Genomic DNA, 14,637 nt, shown 5'->3' with positions numbered 1-14,637 from the left:
AGGCCATGTCTACCCCCACCTGACAGATGGGGAGACAGGCTCGGGAGGTCACCCAAGGCCACCCAGCTCAGAAACGGATTGAAGCCCAAGTGTCTGTCTATCTCTGTACCCGCCCCCCCACTACTGACAGATGACACCCTGCAACTCCGCCACATGACATCTGTCAGGGTGCATTGGTTTGTATAGAGCACTGGGCTTGGAATCAGGAAGACCTGAGTTCAAATCCTGCCTGAGACACCTGACTAGCTGTGTGACCCTGGGCAAGTCACTTAACCACTGTTTGCCTCAATTTCCTCCATTGTAAAGTGGGGGAAATAATAGCACCTATTTCCCAGGGGTGCTGTGAGAGTCAAACGAGAAAATGTTTGTAATTTTATTTGTTTGCTGAGGCATGTCTGACTCCTTGTGATTCCACTTGGGGCAATCTTCACAGTGACACTGAAGTGGTCTGCCATGTCCTTCTCCAGCTCTTTTCCCTCCCTCTGTCTCTCTCTCTATCCCTCTCCCTACTTTGTCTCTCCCCATCCCATCTCTCCCATTACAAATAGCCTGCATGGGGAGCTGAAGCTGAGACCCCACAGTGGGAGGAATAGAGGTTGGATGGGTTTGTGTAAGGGGGAAGGAGAGGTGAGAGGGCAGAGTGCCACCACCGGCCGGAGATCCTGACTCCTAAGGCAGAATTCACAATCCCTGGCTCATCGGGGAGCTGGGAGGAAAGCTACCAGACCAGATATAAATGGTTCATACTAGGTTGTGCTGGCTGATGGCAAAGATCCTCTGGGGAGGCTCAAACTTTGAAAAGAAGCACTGACTAACCCAAAGGAGCTTTGATTAGTGGGGACCAGGGAAGATCTTTTGAAAGCTCAGAATCTCAGAATGCTGATGATGACAGAGAGCATCTAGTCCAAGGACATCATATTTTACAGATGAGGAAACTGAGGCCACCTCCTCTAAAAGGCCTTCCCCCATTTCTCCAGACATTTGGGCACCTCCTCTGGCTCCCACCTGCCAATCACCATCAAAAATGACTCTAATGCCTTTGGGCATGCTTTGGGCAGAGTTATGCATGGATCCTTTTGGCACAAGCCCACCGAAGGGTGGGCCCATCTCTGCTCGAAGACCACCTCAGAGGGGAAGCCATCACTCCTGGGACGATGGTTCGTCTATTAATAAGTCTAAGTAGCCTCTCTCCACACCTGGGTCCCCCCCCAAATTCCTGGTTCTGCCCTGGGAGCCCAGAAGACCCAGGCCAATCTGTCTTCTACATGTCTGTTCTTCTGATCCTTCCAAAAAGCTAGCCCTCCACCTCCCGATGCTCTCAGTATCCCCGGCCCTATCCACAGACCTCCTGTGATCTGGGCCTCCTCTGGACACTCTCCAGCGTAGGCACAGTGCATGGAGTAGATCAGAATTCTCCCACTGAAGTATGACTGAGGCAGACTGGATAGGACGCTCCCCTCTCAAGGAAAACCAAGTTCCCCTTCCCCTTTCTGGTGGTCTGAGGACACTGTCAGTGCTGAGGCACTCTGTGCCAACCCCTTCCCACCCATCCTGACCTATGTCAGATAAACTACTGTCTAACCTGACCCCTCCCCTCCATTCACTTCGGAAGGTGATTACTGAGGCCAAGTGGAAGCCCTTACATTTACCACTATTCACCTCTTCTAATTCAGCCCAGTACCTATATCAAGATCATTTTGGAGACTTACTCTGCCAGCTAAAGTTGGTTCTCCCAGATTGGCATCATCAACGTTTTATCCAGGACATTAATAAAAATATTAAACTGTCTAGGCCAGGCACAGATCCCTCGGGCCACCCACTGGAGACCTCCTGAATCACACTGACATTGAACTACAAACAGCTGCCTATGTCTGGCTCTCCATGAATCCAGCCTGGTCTACATCTCTCCCTCTTCTCCCCAAGAGGTTTTAACAAATGCTGGCTAAAAGCTAGCATTGATAGCATTCCTTAAGAATTCCCTATACCTGCTGCTCAGACCCTTGTTCTGCATGAAGCCTTTCTGGAAACCCCAATCAGGAGTGCCCCGTGTCCCAGAGTACCTTGTAGATAACTAACAGAGATACAACATCTGGCTGTATATTGTCACTGAATGCACATGGTGCATTTACTTATATACGTGCTTGTGGTCACTTTCCCCATCACAGTTTTGATATGGTGCGGGTCATCATAAGGAATTGAATGGGCACTTTGAGGAAAGCTGGAAATGGCACACAAAGTCTGGCAGATGTCACAGAAAAGGTTTAGAAACTCAAAAATGCACAAAATAGATATACAGCATTGTCTAATATTGACATATTTTATCTTTTAATACTGTGATCATCGAGACCTCTTTTCTGGTAGATGGAGAGCCAAGAACCTTTATGTGGACTTGGCAGATTACGGGGCACCATGCCCAGACCCTGAGATATGGGGAGGCACTGCATCAGCTCCCTGCAAATCAGGACTGTTCCATCCTTTGTCCTTATATCCTCACCACCAGGCCCAGCTCATGGCACATAGGAGATGTGTAATAATTTGCTGGTTAATTGGCGAATGCCTGCAGGTGGCTCCTGGGCTGGCTGGCCCACTCCCTCTACCTCCCACCTCTCCCCTGTCCCCTGGGTGCTGGGCAATGGGAATTCTTCAGAGAACATGGTTCTACACAGACAGACAGACAGGCAGACAGCGAGTGGCCCAGGAAGAACACTGGGGTCAGACAGCAGCTGTGGCACCAGAGAGTAGTCTGGGGTATTGGGGAGTGCTGGGCAAAACCCCTGAGAACCCCCCAGTTGTCCCTCCTCTTCTTCCTTGTTTTCTAGCCCTGGTCCAGAAGGCTCGACTGGGCAGAGCTAAAGAGCTCCCCCCTGTATTTTCTGAGGCAACTTCAGGATAACCTCCTACTCCCCAGAATTCACTCAACCCACTTATTAAGCACCTACTAAGAGCCACACGTGCTCTCATCATCAGGACACTCCCGGAAATGCTAAGATCTAGGTCCCCTGGATCCATGGCTTTCCCTGGAGGACATCGGTCAAGCATACGTCCACCCTCTTGGTACCAAGCAGAAGCCTTTACCTAGGCTCAGTCTCTCTGGACACGCGTGACTTTATCAGCAGGTTTCAAAATGATTACAGAAAGGAAGGAGGATCTTGTGGACACCAGCTCCACAGGGACCACATGGCTAGGAATGATGGGAAATTCTACAGAATGAAATTCAAAGGACACTAGGAAACACTCAGATGAGGAGGAACACGGAGAGTTCTCTGAAGAGACCATAGACACAAGAAACACATCCACAAATGCAGTCATTTAGATATATCCAGAGGAGGGAGGAGACAGGAGATGTGAGACTGGGGACAGCTCAGTGACAAGTCAACAAGAACAGGGGCAGGAGGAAGGGGGAGTTTTTCAAGCTAGCCAGGCCCCTTCCTCTCCCCCCTCTGCCTTCTCCCTGGGCAACATTCTCGGCAAACATGATTCCCACTCTCACCCACTCCATCCATCCCAGCCAGCTTGCTCTAAGGACCTCCAGTCCCCATTGGATCCTTCAACTCAACCAGTCCACAACAGAGCTCATCATCTCCCCACCCCACCACCCCACCGCCACTGCTGCCACCAAACCCTCCTCTCTAAAATAATGAATGAGATCTACAAAGTGCTTGGTCCATGTGGTTGTTCAGTCCTGTCTGAGTCTCCCTGACCCCTGGGCCAGGCTATCCATGGGATTTTCTTGGCAAAGAGACTGCAGAGGTCTGCCTCTTCCTTCTCCTGGGGATGAGGCAAACAGAGGCTAAGTGACTGGACCAAGGTCACACAGTTAGTGCATGTCTGAAGCCAAATCTGAACTCAGGTCCTCCTGATCCCGGAACCAGCACTCTATCCACTGAGTCACCTAGCTGTTGTGTTTGGCACATAGTAGCTGTTTAATAAATGTGGCTTCTTCCCTTCTTCCAATCACATGGATCCTCCATCTCACTGTGCCCCTGGTCTTGGCATTCACCTCTGTGACCTTCCTCACCTACATTCTAGTCTCTCCTGACTCTGCTGTCCCCCTGGGGGCAGGCTCCCAACAGCCTTTCAGCTGGTCTCTCTGCCTCCAGTCTCTCCACATTAATCTCTCCTTCTCATTGCTGACCACACTGTCTTTCTGAGAGGTCTGTCCATGACATCCCCACATGCCCCTCAAACAGCACCTGACGCTGACTTCCTGTCACCTCTAAGATCAAATTAAAACTCCACTGGTTGAGAATTAAGCCCATTACAGTCTGGACCCAACCTTCCTCCTCATTTTTTAAAAAGTCTGAACCTAACAAACCCCCAATACAATGAGCTGTCCAAAGGAGATTGGGGAGGGAGGGAGGAAGGGGCTTCCCCACAGTGGGTGTCTGAGCAAAGGCCCAAGAACCACATAATATCGGGCACCAAAGAGGCCATTCAGGAGGATTTGGGTTGGAAGGGATGGCTTCTGAAACTATGGTAGAGGCAGGAACCAAGGGAACAGAAAAGCTCAATGAAATACCTACTTAAACTCACTTATTTTAAATTCTTTTCCTGCTAGGGGAGAGAGGGAGCTCCTTCTAAAGTGAACACCTTGAGCACGTCCCAGCCCCAGCCAGCCGGTCCCTCAGGGCTGGGCTAGCTGGCTCCCCACAGTTACAACATGTCTTCAAAGTCCACTTGGCTGAAGGGGAATAAATTTTCCATTCCGTCGGTGCCAAGGACACATTGTGCACCCACGGCCTCCTCCCTCCTCCCTCCTTCCTCCTCCTTCCTCCTCCCCCCTCCTCCCTTCTCCTTCCTCCTCGCCCCCACCTCCTGCTCCCCAGGAAAGGCCAGCGTCCTGCTACCTAGTTCTTGGGGCTCTTCAGAAGGTCCAAACTTCTGATCCAAAGAGCTGTGTGTGTCCCCAGTCCCTGCCCAGCAGCCATAAGCAACAGCCTGGGGAAAGCTGGCCAGCCCCAAAGATAGCACACTGGCCATTCCTGGCGCCATCTGGGGCTGAAGAGGCCCCTGACTTTTACCAAAGGAGAACCAGGATGGAGGGAGGGGGCTTCCTCCCACTTCTAATCAGCCCCCTGGCTCCCCTTCTCTGCTCCTCACAATCCTGGGTTGCTTCCAACTCCCCTTGCTCCAGGGCCCTGCAAATCAGCAGCAGGGGACACTCACCAAGCCTGCTCAGAAGGGACACAGCAGGGGCCAGTAGCGACAGGATGGAGGACCCAGAGGAGAAGGAGCTGTGGCTCTGTCCCTCCCTGAGGGGCCAGGGCCTAGAAGCCTCCTTGATGCCCCAGGAGGCAGGATGGCACGCATTGTAAAGTTCTGTTTTCTGGAACAAGCCCCGACCCATCCCTCCACGCTGTGCAGCTCCTCTCCCACCCCTTCTCCTGCTAGGGTGCAAACTCCCTCAAGTCAGGGACTGACTTGTTTGTATCCAGGAGCCCTAGCACAGTGCTCAGTACACAGTAAGCACTTACTAAATGCTATCTTGTTCATTCCTAAGTGTCTGACCTCCCTCCCATTTCAACAGGAATGGCAATTGTTCAATAAGCATTTACTGAGTGCCTACTATGTGCAAAGGACTGTGGTAGGTGCTGGGGGATATAAATAGGACTTCAGAAATGATAAGACACAGGAAAATCCCAGCAGCTGGCCCCTGCTAAGTGTGGGGAGAGAGTCGTAGACCCCAAAGACCCTGGAACCCATGGGGACCCAGGTGCTGGTCTTCAATCTCCCTCTACTTGCTTTCTATCTATCACCAGATCCATTCCCCCCACAGGGAAACAAGGAGGATGAACTACCATCCAATGGGTCCATCTCAACGCTGGAGTGACTGGGGACCTCCTGCTGGACACCCCATGGGCAGTCCTCACTCACCCCATGCAAAGCCAACATCGTGCCCTTCCTCCCAACCTCCTCAGTCATGTGTCCAGCCAGCAGGTTGGCATCATCCTTGATTAATTTTGTAGATTTCATTTTTCTTAGTTGACAGCAATCTCTTTTGTCTCCCTCCTACCCCCACTATCCCTCACACCTAATCAGCGTGTAAATGGGCAGTTCTATCTCTTCAGGTGTCTCTCCCATCCTTCCCCATCTCCCTGCTCACACAGCCCTAGGTCAAGCCTTCATCATCTCTCCCGTGGCAACAGCCTCCTCACTGACCTTCCCGCCTCTGGTCAAGCCCTCTCCACTGAGTGGCCAGTTTTGCCTGAACCATCCACTCCCCTCATCCTTCAAGGCAGTGACCGGGCCCCTCTGCCTGCCACCTCCCCATTCTCTGGGCCAGCCTTATGCCATAGTACTCCCCTCTGGTAAACTGGCCATTTCCCACCTTCCTGCCTTTGCACAGATGGTCCCAGAAGCCTGGAATGCCCTCAGCTACTAATTCCACTGTCAAGATCTTCCTGACTGTCTTCCTCAACTATAAATACCCTCTCCCTCTTCAAATGATTCTCAAACTCAAAATGCCCAAATAATTCATTAGCTTCCCATCCGTCTCCTAGACTTCCCTTTGAGCTCCTAACCCAAGTCCTGGGGTCCTTGCCTTCTCTCACCCCACTACCCAAGCTGTGGCCAAGGCCTGTGGACTACACCTGGGCAGCCTCTCTTCAGCATGCCCCTTCTCTCCTCTGATGCTGCCCCCATCCTGGGACAGGCCCTCAACACCTCACACCTGGACAACTGCAGAGGCTGCGGAATAAGGCCAATTGTCATTGTTGTAATAGCTAGAACTCATGTTCTCCCACCCACATGAGACTTTCCCCATCACAGTTTCTCGAGGGATGACATAAAGAATTAAATGGAAATTTGGGGAGAGGTTTGCAGAAGCCGCAGACATCACAGAAAAAGTTTAGAAACGCAGAAATGCCTACAATAGAGGTGCGGTGTTGTGGAATAGCAACATGCTTTACCTGTTAATGCTGCAATAACTCAGACTTCCTCTCTGGTATGAAGGGAGGGCCAAGCCCCTGAACCCCCGGAGGTGAACGGGATGGCGCTACATAGTACTTTGAGGTCACATGTGGCCCTCCAGGTCCTCAGCCTTTTGACTGAGTCCAAGCTGAACAGAACAAATCTTTTTATTAAAGGGATTGTTGTGTGAGGTCTGGATTCAGTCCAAGGACCCCCCAGAGGACCTAGACAGCCTTGAGGCTGCAGGTCCCCCACCCCTGCTAAACTTTGCAAAGCTGTTTAGGAACATTCACTCACTAGCTCCGAGGGTCAAATATGAACTCCAGCCCTTGGCCCCAGGCTATGTGGAGACCTCATTACTTCCCTCCGCATAGTCTTCCATGCCGTCCTTCATACACTGGGGGGCTGCCCACCCCTGAAGGCTTCAGGTTTATGATTCCAGGCATCCCACTTTCCCGAGAGTAGATACTGTTCTGGGTTAAAGTGGACATGTGGATTCCCTGATGAAACGGGAGAGATGATGGGGTGGGGGGGTTGTTTGACTAACATGTCTGGAACAGAGGGGGTGGGAGTGCCAATCGTGACCCTCCAGGTGACTGATTCCACATGGTTCCATTCTCCAGTCTGGAATCCCCCTCAGCACCTAATCCAACGGCCTCCCTTGACACTCGGCCAAACCCTGATCCTGGATCCTCCCCACCCTCAGCCTCCCCTCCTGGATTCTCTCTCCTTTCCTGCTGCTCCCACCACTTGTCTGACCACTCCCTCCTTCTCTCTCTTTGTGGTTAGACCCCAAGGCTCTCTCCTGGACCCTCTTCTCTCTCCAGGCTCTACCACTCGGTGCCCCCACCAGCAACCACGACATCACTGGACTCTCCAGGCACAGTCTGGGTTTAGAATGACCTCCCCAGAGTAGGAAGGAGAAATACAAGTGACCCAGGGGCTGGTTCTGGTCCTTTCTCCTCTCCCCATCCCCTCAGGAAGGGGCCAGCCCCAGGACCGAGGCCCTCCCTCACTACCTGAGCTCTGTGGACCAACCAGACACCCAGGGGCCCAACCCTGACCCGCTTCACAGAGCCCCAGCACCTCAGTCCCAGTCCTCACCCCACCTGTCCTGTCTTCCTGACTAGCACCTTTCCAGTCACTTCTGGACCAGGGTTGAGCTGTCCAAGGGAGCAGCCATCAGATGGGCACCTCCCCTCACTTCCGTATTGTTGATTCTTGCTACGTCTGGGCCATGTCCCCCCTTGAGGGCAGGGGCCATGTTTCTGCCTCCCCTGGTATCCCCAGGTCAGCACCTGGCAGGCCTTGAATGTAGTAAGTGCTTAATAAATGCTCCTTTGCTAATTGATTTCCATCCACCACACGGTGTCCAGGAGAGCAGAACACTGGTGATCAGATTTACAAACGTCACTACTGCCATGCCCAGAGGTGGGGGCCAGGTCTCCCTCCCTCCCTCACCACCCCCTCCTGCAGCAGAAACAAGATATGTGGAACGGCCCTCCGAAAAAGTGGGCATGGAGGCAAGTGCCCCCTTCTCCCTAGATGGCAGGGAAGTGACTCGCTGGGGTTAAACGTTTCCAGGGCTCCTGGCTGTTCACAGGATCAGGTTACCATCCAACAGGTGGCTGGAACCCAGAACAGTAGGAGGGACTGGGAACAGGGCACTGTCGCTGCCTTAGCAGGAAGCCGGTCAGGATCCCCTCCGGGGTCACTGGAGGGTGCAATATTTTGGACTTTGGAAGATCACCTTGGCAGATCACCCATTTACACAAAAAGTTAAACATTAAATTGCTTTCTTAAAAAAGCCAGCCACAAATCTCTACTTTCCTGTGGCTAATCCATGCCCTCTCTTCTAAGCCAAGGAAACAGACTGTGCTCTCCCAGGTACCTGCTCCTGACGTCAGGACCCTGAGGGGACAGCCCAATCCCTGCTCCTCAAAAGGCCACCTCCCCTCCTCCCCCCACCCCACGGGCTCAGTCTGTGCCTGGGGAACCTCAGAGGGTGAGGCAGCAGGCTGGCCCCACCCACTGCCTGCCCCTCAGGGCCACACAGACTATGCCACAGGAGGAGGTCAGGGCACAGTACCACTGGGCTAACTCTTCCTTGGGCCCAAATTGTCCCTTCTATGCCCACAAAGACTCTGCTCAATGCACAAGCAAACTTGCCTTTTAGGTCTAAACACAGATAGAGCCCTGGACTTAGGGTCAGGGAGACCTCAGATATCTACTAGGACTCTTTCCTCTCTGTGCCTCAGTTTCCCCAGCTGTCAAATAAGGACCAACTGGCTCCTAAGGTACGACCCAGCTCTAGAGCTGGGCTCCTTTGTTCAAAGGGGAATGCTCAAGCCTATTTTAAAATGAATTCACTGATGTCCCTAATTCACTGGGCAAACAAGGTTGGGTACAGTTCATCAGAGAACCCACAGGGCAGCCCACATTCTCATCCATGCCTGGACACAGTAGAGGGTGCGTGCAGACAATCCCACTCCAGGGAGGTGTGCCACATTGCAGGGAACTGCATTCAGCATGGACAGGCCAGATCTAAGAAGATGAAGTTTGAAGGCTGAGCCTCACAAGCATTGACTGGGGAGGAACAGCTAGATGGCAGCCTGCCCAACGAGGGTCTGGAAATCTCAGTGGACCACATGCCCCTCAAGTTAACCTCAACACGCAGGAGCAGACTTGAGGCTGCTTGAAGAGAGGCCTGAGGCTCTGGAGGAAGTTATAGACCAGTCCCCGTCAGATCACACCAGGAAGGAGGAGGTCATTCTTGGACCCCATCTTTTCAGGAGGCTGGGATCAAGAAGGACCACAGGGCCCAGTAGCCATGCCCCAGGAGCTCTGATGAACTGAATTAAAACAGCCTAAACTCAACTAAAGATATTTAGCCTAGAGAAGAAATGACTCGGGGCGGGGAGGGGCATGGGTACAAGCAGGAAAGACCAGGGGCCCTGGGGCCACTAGACCCACACTGGCCTTGGGAAGCTGCTCATCCAGGACATTCCTTTCCCTCCAACCTTCTTGGTACCCTCCATTATCAAATCAGAGGTGAACAAGCTGCTGCCTAAGATCCCTTCTAATTCCTATTTCCATGAGCGAGCCCTGAATTCAAATCCTGACTCAGACCCTTAATAGCTGTGTGACCTTAAACAAGTCACTTAACCGCTGTCTGCCTCAATTTCCTCATCTGTAGATGGGCATCATACTAGTACCTCTCTGCCAGGGTTGTTGTCGAGATTGAATGATGTGTTTATAAAGTGCTGACTTAACACAGTGCCTGGCACACAGTAGGCAGTTAATCAGTGCTTATTCCCTTTCTCTCCCTCCTATATATATATGTGTGTGTGTGTGTGTATGGGTTATATATATGTGTATATGTATATATATATAGAGAGAGAGGTTATATGTGTGTGTGTGTGTGTATATATACATATATATGTATGTGTGTACACACACACACACACACACACACACACACACACACAAATTAGTTGTTTTCTTATTTGGAAAGGGTTGAGAGGAGCCACTCACCTCCCAGAGAGGAAGCTGGGGGGGAGCCCTGGGGGGAGGGGTTGGCCTGTGCCATCCCTGCCAGCTCCAGGCCTGAGATCACTCCCAGTAGGACAGTGGGATGGCTCCTCCCCTGTCTTTGTCATCCATGGACTTCCCCTTCATCTGCCTCTCTAATATCCCTACTGTGCGTCAGAGTGGGTTTGGGCCTTGTGGGCCAGCTGGATTAATGGAGGTTCAGAGCCAAAGCATGGCTTTCCCTAGCCCTCGACAGTGCTGGAGGAATGAGAGGCAGCCTGGGTGGCTCTTGGGACTGGATTAGTCTAGAAAGGCTAGGTTCAGGATGATATGAAGCGGCCGCTTGTCCTTTCATCCTTACATCTTCTTTATCAGGGTCTCATGCTTCCCTGGGATGCCGGGAGCTACCACATTCCTCACTGGGGGGGAGACAAAGTCCAGCAGGCTCAGGCCAACTCCAAAAGCCTCTGCTCTCCTACCAGGCCCCGGCAGAGTTCGAGTGGCCTTTGAGGCCTTGGGGCCACCTCTCCAATTCCTCCACATCAGGCTAGGACTTTGGGGGCCAAAAAAGGCAGTGTTCCTGTGAGTCATGTAAAGGCCGGCCGGCTGTCAGAGAGGGAAGGAGGGACAAGCCATTGGGCTGTACTCGATGTTCCCATGAAAATGGAAAGCATTCCCGGAAGGTCCCCAGAACACTGGGTGGTCAGAAGAATGAAAACAAAGGCCCTGCCCTCCAGAGAGCCTCACCTGGAGGTGACAGTCACCTATGGAGATGGGGAAGCCAAGGTTACAGGGGAGTGACACAAGGCACAATGTGGAGGACTCCCTTGCAAATTCCAGGGCTTCCCACACAGTCTTCTGTCTACCAAGGTTTCTGGGAGGACCAAACACTTGGGGGGGAAGGGCAGGGCAGGACTGGGTGGTGATCTGCTTCACTGGAGAGAGCAACCACCTGAAGGAGATCTCACATCTGAGGAGTTTTTTCTTCCTAAAGGGAAAAGTTAGCTTTAGGCCAGCCCTGGTCCAACTGCCACCCAACACCAAAGCAAAGCAAACCCAGCCCTGAGGCTCCGTTCTGGGGAGGGTGTACAGTTTCTAGATAGGTCTTAAAGGCCACACCCTAAATCTGCCTCTAGCTTCAAGTCAGGGCTCTGGTCCCAGAATGGGTCAAAAGGAGAAAGTCATTCGTGGCTACAAAAAGCCAAGAAGAAAGGAGCATTCTCCGGCCTCTGAGGATTCCTTCCCAATTCCCTGGGCCTCAGTGTGTTTATATGATCAATGGGTGTTCTACCCACCAGGCTAGGAAAAGCTCCAAACAAAGTCTCAGGCGATACCCCGCACACTCCTGCAGGCTTGAGCGGGAGGGGGCGGGGAGGGGGGGAGGGGAGGGAGATCCAGGACAAGAACAACTGGATGTCAGGTCTCTGCTCTCCAGGCACCAGGCCGGGGTCCTGGGCTCTCCCAGACTTAACTATGGAGGTTAGAAGTATCAGCAGTAGCTAGCATTGTATGGCAGGTCCTGTGGTTTGCAGAGCACCTCCCAAATCCTCACACTGCCTGGGGATGGGTGGATGGGTGGGAGGGGTGGTGAGGACCTTGTATCACCAGAGAGACGCTGTCCAAGGTCCCACAGCTAGGATGGTCTGAGACTGGATTTGAACTCAGGGCTTCCTGACTCAGGTCCAGCATTCTGATTCTGGCCACCCAGAGGCCCTTAGCAGTAGACTCTCCTTGACAGGGAGATTCTGGAAGCATAAAAGTCATTCCCCAGAACTCATGGGATAGGACAGTCAGGTTCCCTCTCTCTTTATTAAAGGGAATCCAGAAAGCAGTCGAGGAGGGTGGGGGTGAGAGGAAGACAAAGGACTTGAGACTGCCAGACAGGGGCCAGAATTCCGCCTCAGGCTGTTCCTGAATGGGGGACCCTGGGTGAGCTGCTTGGCCTCAGTGTGCCTCACTGTCCCCCTTTGTAAAATGGGAATCATAATAGACTCCAAGAGGAGGCCCCTCCCTGGGACCCTGAAAGCATTAGCATGGTCACTAAGATGCTGCTATACAAATGGGAAATGCTCTCATTCTGCAGATGTCGAAACTGAGGCTGGGGGCAGTGCCTCGCCCACTCCCACCCCCATTCACACACTCACAGACTGCCAGAGGTCAGTCACAACTTTTGAATTCAAGGGCTGTGCCTGGCCCTTAGCCCCTTCCCCCCAATACAGGAGGGGAAGGGGTGGGTTGGAGAAACTGATCATCTGCTTAACCACTAGGTCCCGGAACCCCAGATTCCTAGTTAATGATGGGTTCCCTAGCCCGGTCCACACTCGGGGTCTCCCCTCCGGGGTTGGTACCAGGGGAGCCCAAGGCGTCAGCGGGGCAGCAGAGACGCCCCCTCCCACCTCCTTCGTGGGCACTTTGCCCACGGACTCCCGGGCATGGGTGTCCTCCCGTGCAAATGGGGACTCTGCAGGCGCACGGGCTGGCCCGGGCCTCTCCTTGGACAGCTGGGGAAACCGAAGTTGGGAGGGAGCAGAGCTGTAAGCCAAGGTCTTCCACGGAGGGGGTGGCCAGGCCGGTTACCCCTTGGCGACGCGCCCCGGGGAAGGTGCCCCTCTTCTTCCCCACCCCCTTCCCCCCAACACGCGCGCACACACTCCCACGCACGGAACCCGTGGCAGGGCACCCACAACCGCAGTGCGTCCTCAGGCTCGGCCCTGAGCGTAGACAGAGCCACGGAGTCACGGGCCTCCCCACCCCACTCGCCTCCCGCCTCCACTCCCTGGCCCTGGCCGTACCTTGGGGCTCGCGGGTCTGCCAGACGCTCCGTCCAAAAGCCCCAGAGTCCGGGGCCCCGAGCTCAGCCAGAGCGGACACCAGGACCCGGCTGGCCGCCGCCGCCGATCCCAAAGCGTCCAGCCGCTCCAGGGGCTGACTCCGACGCCCGGGGTCACTCCGTCCGCACCTGAGCGGCCTCGGCCGCCCCGCCCCCATCCCCTGGCCGCCCCGGCCCCGCCCCCGGGTCCTCCTCCCGAAGCCCCGCCTCTCAGGGTCAGTCCTCCAGCCTGGTGTCCCCCGGTGCTTGGGGCCCTTCCCCAGCGCTATCGCTGCGTCTGCCGGACTCGAGCCCCGGCCCTGCGTTTTGTGGGGGTCTCAGCCTGGGGCTGGAGCCCGGCGGCCCAGAGACGGGCAGGGCCCGGCCCAAGGTCACCCAGCAGCCGGGGCTGGACCTTGGGAGTCCCAAGCCGGGAGCGTGGCTGAGGCTTCTCTGTCTTCCTTCCCGGGCCACCCCGGCCTGGCCTGCGCAGGGTGCCCAAGGGCAGGGCCAGTGGTAATCCTGAGCATGGGACCCAGCCCTCCCGTCGTGGGCCACCCTGGCCCGGCCTGCGCAAGGAGCCTAGGGGCAGGGCCAGTGCCAGCTCCGCGTGTCCCTGACCCTCAGGTAACACTGACCCAGCCCTCCCGTCGTGGGCCAGCCCGACCCGGCCTGCGCAAGGTGCCCAGGGGCAGGGCCAGTGGTAACCCTGAGGATTGGACCCAGCCCTCCTGGCCTGTCACAGCCGCCAATTGTGTGTGCTGCTGGGGAACCTGTTTGACTTCATTTTTTCCAAGAGATCCACATCGGGGTGGGGGAGAGGAGAAAAAGCCCAGCCCTGAGCTGGGAGCTGCAGGGAACCCTGGGGCCCCTGGCCACCCGGTACTGGCACCCACCCTCGGGATGCCTTCTGGGGGCAAGCAGTGCTGAAACTGAGGGGGGAGGGCTGCCAGGAACCTTCACCTGGGCACCTCAGAAGCCACATGATGCCCACTGGGGCAACAATTAGAGAGTCAGACCAGAAGTTCAAAGAGCCAGATGAGGAAACAGGATCAGGGAGGAGAACCTAATCACCCAAGGTCACGCTGGCAGTAAATGGCAAAGGTAGGATTTGAACCCAGAGCCTTTGACTCCAAACCCACCAATCTTCCCACTGGGCTAGCATCCACTTACTAGTTAGATGATCTTGGACAAGTCTCTTTCACTCTCTAGGTCTCAGTTTCCCTCTCTGTAAAACCTAAGACCATTCAATCCTAGCTCCAGAGCTGGGGAGGGTCTCAGCCACCCTCTCCTTTTACAGGTGGAGAAACTGAGGCCATGGGCAGAAGTGACTTGTCAAAATTGACCCTGCTTAGGCACACCATGTACAACCAGGACCCCCAGCTCCA

At 54.3% G+C, this 14,637-nt stretch overlaps 1 protein-coding gene across 1 annotated transcript in view; it reads right to left on the bottom strand.

The window, feature by feature from the left end:
• The window catches only part of MTUS1 (microtubule associated scaffold protein 1), a 106,962-nt gene extending 93,536 nt beyond the window's left edge, over positions 1–13,426 (bottom strand). Inside the window, exon 1 of the mRNA XM_072625604.1 lies at positions 13,233–13,426. The gene's annotated coding sequence lies outside the window, so the exon portion shown is untranslated. The remainder of the gene's footprint in view (positions 1–13,232) is intronic.
• Positions 13,427–14,637: the final 1,211 nt, after the last annotated feature.

Source organism: Notamacropus eugenii, chromosome 7, assembly GCF_028372415.1.
Source record: "Notamacropus eugenii isolate mMacEug1 chromosome 7, mMacEug1.pri_v2, whole genome shotgun sequence".
NCBI classification, from domain to species: domain Eukaryota; kingdom Metazoa; phylum Chordata; class Mammalia; order Diprotodontia; family Macropodidae; genus Notamacropus; species Notamacropus eugenii.
The sequence above is the reverse complement of the archived record's forward strand: the minus strand, read 5'-3'. Positions and strand labels throughout refer to the sequence as shown.